This window comes from Odontomachus brunneus, unplaced genomic scaffold, assembly GCF_010583005.1.
Source record: "Odontomachus brunneus isolate Ranch 3 - 2012 unplaced genomic scaffold, Obru_v1 Obru_scaffold_025, whole genome shotgun sequence".
Classification (NCBI taxonomy): Eukaryota; Metazoa; Arthropoda; class Insecta; order Hymenoptera; family Formicidae; genus Odontomachus; species Odontomachus brunneus.
The window spans coordinates 1,805,868-1,815,568 of NW_022639475.1; the positions used below are offsets into that span (position 1 = coordinate 1,805,868).

General features: G+C 40.9%; 1 protein-coding gene across 4 annotated transcripts in view; it reads left to right on the top strand.

Annotated features, from left to right (window-relative positions):
* Positions 1-9,701, top strand: part of LOC116842503 (MICAL-like protein 1) — a 129,499-nt gene that overhangs the window by 62,078 nt on the left and 57,720 nt on the right. The gene's annotated exons all lie outside the window — the stretch shown is intronic.

A 9,701-nucleotide genomic window follows, 5' to 3' on the forward strand; every position in this document is an offset into this window, starting at 1 on the left:
AGCGCTAATATGTACCGGTTTTTCTACGGGCGCACACACTGAACGTAAATAACGCCCGGCCACTTGCTGGACTTAGGAGGCAACTCCTTTATCTTGACTGATATTAGTTATAGTCCTATAAAAAAATGCTCTCTTACCTTGAACTTCAAAACGTGTACGCTATCCAATATTTGATACTTTTATATCAATTTTATATATATGTATATATATATATATATATATATATATATATATATATATTTAGTAGAAGAAATTATATATTTTTTAAATAAGATAGTAGTACCAATGCACAGACATATTTCCTGGTCCTGAGCATTTTTATTGTTTTGGTCTTTAAATACGGATATTTAAATTTTCAATGAAGGATGTATAGATTTATCATATATATAGATGACATGTATAGATTTATTGTATGTATATAGTATATTGCGTCGTAATTTGAGACAGTGTCGTTTCCTCGAATTGTCACGCAATTATAATGCACGAATGTGTCAAGCATGATGCGTAGGATCGAAAGTTTCCGTCTACATGGAAAAAACTCTGTTCGTGTAACTGATTTTCTGTCGTCTGGGAATCCGACCGAATCTAGGTTGTGACAACAAAAAGAATCCTGTAAGAAGTTTTTACTCAGTCAATTGTTTTCGGCTATCTCAATCGAGTTTCAAGATTCTTGACTACTACAGAGACAAGGAAATGCATGTCCAAAATTGCTATGGAGTAGGAAATAAAAGGATATATTTTCAAAAAATGACGCAATCGATTATAAGCACGCCTTTGAAATACTCTTTCCTTTTATTTTAACGATTAATAAATATCCGTAAAATAAACGTAACAAGATAATGAAAAAATGTAGATGAAAAAAGAAGATTGCATGTCTAATTTTACGATTATTTATTAATTATTAGAGCAAAAGGAAATCCAGATAGACTTTCATGATTATCACGAAATGAGACAATTGATAATAGAAATTTTACAATGCTTTTAATTACACTTACAAAAATATAAAATTTTTTTGTTGTATTAATGCGGCAGCAGATTTATTAAAAGTTATACTCATATTATCATATTACATTTAGTATAATACATTATTTGGAGCAAATTTTTATCATCTTTCCATATTTTTTTCATATTTATTTCCATTTCGTCATCATTCTATCTGATCAGTCTAAGAAGGGATTTAATATTATTGAATTTCGTAATTCAGTATACTTAAAGTTACTGTAATGTTTACGTATATCACTCAATCGGGGAAGCGTTCGAAATTTTAGAGGTGTGCAAGTATCATTTTTTGAAAATTTCTTTTTATTTCAACTTTTGTTTCTTTGCGGGAATTTTGGACACGCATTTTCTCGCTTCTGACGTCGTCAAGTAAGTTGGCCACGGCCGAGAACCTTAATGCAGTCGAACGTCCAGACGAATTGGTCTGTCGGTCGCGATACATCGTAACAGTAACAGAGATATCAGTTCTTGTCACCGAGATTTCGCCCGGTCCCCATTCCGTTGCACGAACTGAGATTTCATTTCCGTGTACCTTTGATCCCCAGCGAGTGGTCGGACATTATTGACTCTCAGTGCACTACCTCGATGCACTACCTCGTGATCCTCATGGCTCTTACGCTTGAGATTTGCTCGCTCGAGATTTGCTTGTTTGTCACCGCGCCGTGTGGTTTCCACTTCTAGGAAAACGGATTCCTCGAGTGACTCACGTGTGCATCGCGTCGTATTACCGGCTAAATTCCGCGCAGCGATAAGTCCATTAGCGACGATTCGACGTAATCGCTTTTCGCGGAGAAATAAATCTGATCGAGTCAGCACTCTATCACGCGACATACACACACATGCACGCATGCGCACACACACACACACACGACATACACACTGCCGGTTATATCGCTTCCATTACAACAACGTCGTCGCGTGCGTACTCATGCAGACGAGCTCCGTGCCAAGGAGTATCGCCCCTAGTCGAAGATTACCCATGTCCAACGAACGAGGTCGGCGTCCTCGCGTTGCGACAAATAAATGCGAGCGCGATAGCATCCATCGTCGAACAGCGCGCGACTGAAATTCTCGCGCTCTGCGACCGTAATCCTCCTATCAACCTGTCGAGAGGACTTTATCATAGCCAGACGCAACAGTCCGTGTTTCCCTCTCCATCCCTTCTCTTCTCTCTTTGAACCTCTGCTCGCACGACGACGCCGATTACGACTCGTACAATTCGGATTGTGTAATTTGGATGGGCCGTGCGAGAGGCTACACATCTGGTTGATGCGATTCCACGAGCGACGTGCCTCTCGCGTACGCGAAATGTCGCGTCATGCCTCCGGTCGCAATGTCTTCGCAGCGCCTGGGAGAAAGGGCCGGATTCATTCGCGGCATAGGGTTAAACACACGTCCTTCGCGCGGCGGTCAGTCGGCTCGGCTTTTTCACGCTGCCGGCCGAATCTCGTTGGAGGCGCATCGGAGCGGAGAAGAGTGGAGAAGAGAAGGGAAAGAAAGGGAAGAGAAGGAGGTGAGTCACGCCGGCTAAAAACCCGTCTAAGGCTCGTTTGCGCGAGCAAAATAACGAGGAAACCCCGGTTCGCGTCGGAAACGAGAGATAAAAGACGACCCGGTGGCTCCCTGCGGTTTATGCGCGGCGTCGGCGGTGGTGGACAGGTTCGGTAGGGACGTATCTGCGCGAGACGTGAGTCACCGCTTCTAAAAGCGGTCGTTGATAAACAGCCTCTTTATGGAAGCGAGCGAGCGAGCGAGCGTGCGAGCGATACGAGAGGCGGTGAAACACCCTCGCCTCTCTTTCCTCGACCTCGACCGCCGCCGTCGCGATCGGCGAGGAAGCCGATGGGCGGATTTTTCGACGCAGCGGCCGAGAGCGAGAAAGAAAGGGAGAGCGAGAGCGAGAAAGAAAGAGATGGATAGGGCAAGAGAGCGAGCGAGAGAGAGAGAGAGAGAGAGAGAGAGAGAGAGAGAGAGAGAGAGAGACCTCGAAATCCCGCATCTCGACAACGTTGCTCCTTCGGACAGGTAGTCTTTAACTCCATGTTGCGGAGGATCGGCCGATCGGTTCTCGCTCTTTGAGCCTGCGCTCTCGACCGCCGTCCGTCCGTCCGTCCGTCCGTCCGTTCTTCCTCGGCTCGCTCCTCTCCACGTGTAAGACGCAATCGCGTGACCACCTACCTTCCTAACTTGAAATTACCTTCCTGGAAGGAAAGACCGGCGTTCCCACCGACTGCACTCGAGTGGGACCCTCGCAATCATTTCGGGGCCCCCGGGACCTCTTCGCCCTTTTCGGCAAGTACGCCTTCACCGCGCTTCGATCTCGCGCCGCTCGTCTCACGGTGCGATCGCATTGCCTGTGCGTTCTGATTTTCGCCAATGCCCGAAGGAGAAGAGTACACGGGTTGAGAGAGAGAGAGAGAGAGAGAGAGAGAGAGAGAGAAATCCAGCGGATATAACAAGATCAAAAATTAATAAACGCGCATATACGCAAAAAAACTAGCTTCCAGAGCTAAAAAATAGCAGATAAGACGTGTCACTGAAATACGGACAGCTAATGTCGATATTACTGAAGCTAAATTTATTCGCTGTTTAAACTTAGGCGCTACAGCGAGAAATATTAGCTGCTAGAAACAAATGAGTATAGCAAATGATTGTAGTTGTGCGGCAAACTTCTTTAATATATGCATACGATAAGAAATTTAAGAATAACTGCCATTTTCTTAACTATTTGAAATAATGTGCATTTTTAATGTCACCTAATATGTATTTCATAGCGAATGCATTTTAGCTATCATAGCCAATTCTTAGCAGAGACTGCTAAACAATTAGCCTTTTGATTAAATTTGAATCAGCTATCACGGTTTAGCTGATATTACTAAGTCTTTTTTTTTGCGTGTACGCTCCTTATCAAAATTTTCGATCAACTTGATCGGAAACTTGGATTGAATATATCGCTTGAACGGTATGTCCATTCGTTGCCACTTGGATTTTCCTCTCAGCGAGTACATCCTTGTCCACAACCTTGCTTTAAGCCGTAAGCTGTAAGAAATTGACTAACTACAGCCGATTCTTCTTCTAAAAATCGACCATGATTGGTCAATTTCTTACGGCTTACGTCTTAACCTTACAGTCGTCGCACTACTTTTCGAACACGAATCGACGCATGGAATCTTGAGAAATCCCAATACAAAAAATTATTTTATATCTTTTATGTTGAGTACTTAAATATTTTCTTTGTTTAATTAGGTTTTTGGGTTTATGTAAAATATAAGAGACTATTTTGGATATAATATTCTCTTAAAGACCCCACGCGACGACTGTAGAGTTAAAGCAAGGTTGTGGACAAGGACTACGAGGACTTTTTCGAGCGAACGGTGACTCAGAGGGACGATTTTCTAAATTCGCAGTCTGCGTGACATAATACAAAAACTATGTCATCACGCGTGGCGATTTGTTTCAATGGCTAAGGTTCGCCGGTAATACTCACAATAGTAAGAAAATCTCGAATCGTGTACCTGCGTAGGGACCAGACAGGAAGTTCGTGACTCAGAAACGTTACTTTGTTACCAGAAACGCCTTTCTGCTACCGCCACCGGAAACATTCGTCTGAATATTCGACCGCTTTGAAACTCAGTTGAGATAACTAAGAGAACAACTTACCGAGCGGAAACCTTTTACAAGAACCTTTCTGTTTCTACAACCGAGTTTTCGCCCGGTTCCAGTAGTAACAGAAAATCAATTACGCGAACCGAGTGTTTTTTTTTTCCATGCGAGAGAGCCGATGAAACGAGATGGAATATACACGCGTCTCGAGTTACATTGATCTACCGTACCTTCGGTAATTCGATCATCAGTTAAACTCTTGCACAACATCAACAGAAATCAGCACAACTATCAACATGTTAAGTAGAGTGATCAACTCTTAGGACCGATTTTTCTAACTTCTTGGCAAGCTAACAGTTAAGTCATATACTTGTAATCCGAAGGAAAAACAAAGACATACGATTTAACTGTTAATTATCTTACCAAGAGGTTGGAAAAAATCGGCTCGTAATCAATTAATCTGGAAAAATCAACCTTACGAAATCGAAACACAATCGGGATTGTTTCGTTGTCTGCAAAATACCTTGTAATATTATTATGTCCCTTCTTGGTTATTATATATATAAGTATATGATGACATATTTATTTCTTAAATAGCTAAATTAATTAGCTATACGTAAGTAAAATGTTTATTAATTATCAGGTCAACATCAAATAATCAACAGAACATAGTCTTTCATTATTTTTGGTATAAATCATTAGTGTCTAAAACTAGACTGATAAAATTCCTAGAATAAATATATAATAATAATAATTCCTCTCCTCTCATTACACAAATAATATGTAATGATAAAACTTTACATTATTTATTTTACTTTATGCACGGAAAAAAAAGATTTGGTTGAATTAACGAAATATCTAATCGAATATGAATGATCCAAAAATTCCGATTGAAGTAACCCGAATTCTGTTTAAGTTAACAAGATTTTTGGTAGACTAACCAAACATGTCTAGTTATTTAACCAGATATGTCTTTTACTCTCTGGTTAAATAATCAGACATGTTTAGTTAGTCTACCAAAAATCTTGTTAACTTAAATAGAATTCGGGTTACTTTAATTTGGGATTTCTGGATCGTTCATATTCGACCAGATATTTGGTTAATTCAACCAAATCTTTTTTTCCGTGTGTAATAAATTGGGACAAATGGCATCCCGTCTAAGATACTTTCGGAACACCTCCGTAAAAAGCAGAGAATCGGGATATCCCGTAAAATTCGGGAATATCCGGGTGACGGTTAGTCATCCTGGTGTGTTAAAGCCAATTTCGTCGCGGAAACGAACAGGATCACGTTGCAGAAATGATCTCTCCCGTTTCGCGGTCGCGCGTGATTCTGTGAGAAAAAGAAATAGAAAGGGGCGCGTTACGCTTTCATAAGAACACGCGCGTCGGAATTTACGATCCACGCGATACTTTGTATCGTTAGATCTAACGATCGCGTCGTTGCTCGGCTTTACGAATGGACGACGCGTTTAATCGTGCTTCTTATCCGTCTCGCGACCTTGACTGCCTGTTAATAAAACGCACGTAGCAGTGCCGCTTTTCTTTCTGCGAAGCGATCCGCGATCGGCGTGATCCACTTTTCAATGCGCTGACAAGTAAACCTATCCAAAAGTTACACTCCGATTTCTTCCAAATTTGGCACAAATGTAGAAGTATAAAAAATATTTGGGTCATATTTTTTCATTTTGGCCCACTTTGAGTTTCATGGGCAGTTTATAACTTTTTAATATTCTCACTCCTATCATCAACAAATGCAACAAAAAATGCATAAGAAAATTGAATACAAGATATAGGCGTTTTTGGTTTGCTGATTATGAGTATAAAGTCGAATGTGTAAAATTATTTGTATAAATAATAAAATGTTTAAACATGTAAAAAGTTGAAAAAAAATTATTTATACAAATAATTTCTCAGTTTTGTCGAGATTCAAATCATTTTTGACTAATTTAGCATAGATTTGAGATATTTCGGTTGGAATCTCAGCTAAAGAAATTTAGAATGGTCCGTCTCACTATGCCGATTTTGTTAAAATTATTTAACTATCTTGTATTCAATTTTACTTCTTATGCATATATCTATATATCTTGTATTCAATTTTACTTCTTATGCATTTTTGTTGATGGTAGGAGTGAGAACATTAAAAAGCTATAAACTGCCCGTGAAACTCAAAATGGGTCAAAATGAAAAAATATGATCTAAATTTTTTTTGTACTTCTACATTTGTGCTAAATTAGAAAGAAATCGGAGTGTACTTTTTGAATAAGTTTACTTGTGAGAGAGTGTTTCGCATATGTGACTGTTGCTGTGGTGAAATAATTAGACATATAGCTAGACAACTCATTTTTATATTGAACGTCAGATTGTCGACTTTGATGACTTGATTTTTATTCGTGACTGTGATTGGTGATTGGCATATCTGCAACACATTTATATATTATTCATTAATCTGTATTTCCCGTTTTCGGATGATGTGCATTGAGAGTATTTTACGACTCACACACTCGAATGGGTGGAATTGTTAATTGTTAATTGAAACCTTGACTTTTGGCTCGATGTCCACCTGTTTCCTCATTTCGATCCACTGTGCGTCGTATCCTCGCGTGATGGTGAGACGCGCGCGCCTCGTAGCACCGTATCGCGATATGATCGATGCTGTCGTTTAGATCGGGCCCGCGACGTGGTAATAAATATTGCAGATTGCGCGGCCGGCTTCGCCTCTCCCTCCCCCTCCTCCCCTTGCCCGTCTCTCACTCTTTCCATCTCTCAAGTGGCTCTTCTCCGCCTAACCGCGTTTTCAAGGGAGAGCGTTAGCCGCTTTTTGCGATCGGCGCGATTGCGCGCGCTCGTTAAAACGCGATCCTTAATTGCTGGAAACGGGCACGCGAGTTTATCAGCGACTCGAGCGCCGTGCGCATGAGAGCACGTTTTAAATCGCCTAGGATCTCTCCTAGGCAGCGCGGGGCGCGAGATCCGCGATACCGACGTCGTCCGCGGCTGCCGAGAGAGGAGGGATCCCTCGCGCGAGATGAACCGGGCGATACCGAGAGATTCGAATCGGCGACGATGTCGAGACTGCGCGCGACGGCAGTTGCACAACCGCCAAATATTCGAGGGGAGCCGACGAGTCAGCTTCCTCTTCCCCTAACCGAAGAATAGAGACTCTCAAACCCCCCGAGACTGGCCATTGGCCCGAAAAATGGCGGCGATGAATATGTGTGAGCTGGTGAGTGAGTACATGATCTATTCAATGTGTGCGTGTGTATCGATCGAAATGTGTGCAAGTGTAATAGTTGTTAATTGTTCATCTTACGTGATGTTAAATTTCGTGATTAAAATGATAAAATATCATGTTATTTACATATCATACAATCGATGTTGGGGCTCGGGATTCTTGACGGTATGCTAATGAAATACGCATGCGAAAATGTATAGTTCACGTTATGTATACTGTAGATTTTCGCATGCGTATCTCATTCGCACACCGTCAAGAATCGGGTTCCTGCAATATCAATTATATGATATGTAAGTAACATGATATTTTATCATTTTAATCACGAAATTTAACATTACATAACGTAAAATAAACAATTAACAACTATTACACTTGCACACATTTATATACCTAATAAAAACTTATAACAACAATACAAGTAATCTCTATTAAAATTATCTAATATATATATATATATTTTTTTAACTAATTATTATATTACCTGAATAATAATACCTCAGGACTAGTTGTTTTTTTTATTTCTATATTACTGACCATATGTAATATTTTCAAGAATTTACATTATTTTAAAAGATATACCTGTATATATCTTTATTTATCATCATTATTTGAGCGATGAACTATACATTCGCAGAGTGCGACAATATCTCAATTCATATTTTATGCCCGTTCGCGCTTGGTGAGCACAGCTCCGTATTGGTGCCGCCATTTTTCGGACCATCATCCCGTGCGCCAATCATATGGAAATCTCCCAATGACCAGTCTTTGTTTGGGGGTCTCTGAGAGTCTCTAACCGAAGAACACATCGCCGCGCCGTCGGAATCGTCCGTATGAGCGCGCGCGCGCACTCGAGATCGGTGTTTCTTCCGGCGCGAATGGCTTTGTATGTCGGTTTCTCCGGGTAATTCAACGTAAGTAGACGTTAACGGCGCAAGATACGGCGGCGTACGCCGTGGAAAGTCTCTAATAGTCGCGCGATTCCTCCTAATAGTCCCCAGTTCCCCCGGCGCCTTTCTCGCGGAACAGGAGCGCGTCCGTAGGATTAATCACGTGCACGCTCAAGTATTAACGCGAACTATCACGATACGTTAACCACGCTTAAGTGCTTCTCACGTGCGCCGGGATCCTCGAGGAATCAGCTCTCCGTGTGCGTGTGTGCACATACGCGAGCCGGATCCTAGTAAACGCGAACGTTAACTCTCGTCTGACGTCCAGCTTTCATTTTTCGTTAGCGGTAAGAGCCAGACGGTGGGAATTGGGCGACGGAAGTTCCTACACACAGAAGTCGACGTAACACTTCGAGTTATGCCCTTTTGGAGCGTGTAAGGGTATTCTTTCTTATGAGAAGCTCTACAACAGTGTAACTTTGTGTGTGTGTGTGTATACATACAGAGAGAATGAGAGGAATAGAGATAACATATATAAATAAATGTACTGAGAGAATCTAAAATATAAGAAATATTAGCAATTAAGCTAATAACCATTTTGCAAATAATCACATAGATTTTTAATTATTAATTAAAGAAGATGAGTGCATTATCACGCAAAATCGTGCAATAATCTTCTTTAATAAATAATTAAAAATTTATGTGATTATTTGAAAAATGGTAGAGGACTTTTTTGTTCAATTCGATCTAAAATATAAGTACACGACGGCAGTCATCGCTACTATAACTCATTTACCATATTCTGCATGATCATTTACAAGTTTTCTACAATTAATAATTCTCGATAATTATTGCGAATATCGCAAAACGGTATAGGACTTTTATGTTCACCTTAATCTGTTCTACGTCCCTACAAAATGCCCGAAGGAGAGTGTGAGACATCCTGTATATCGCTATTGACATGCTATTAGTGAACCC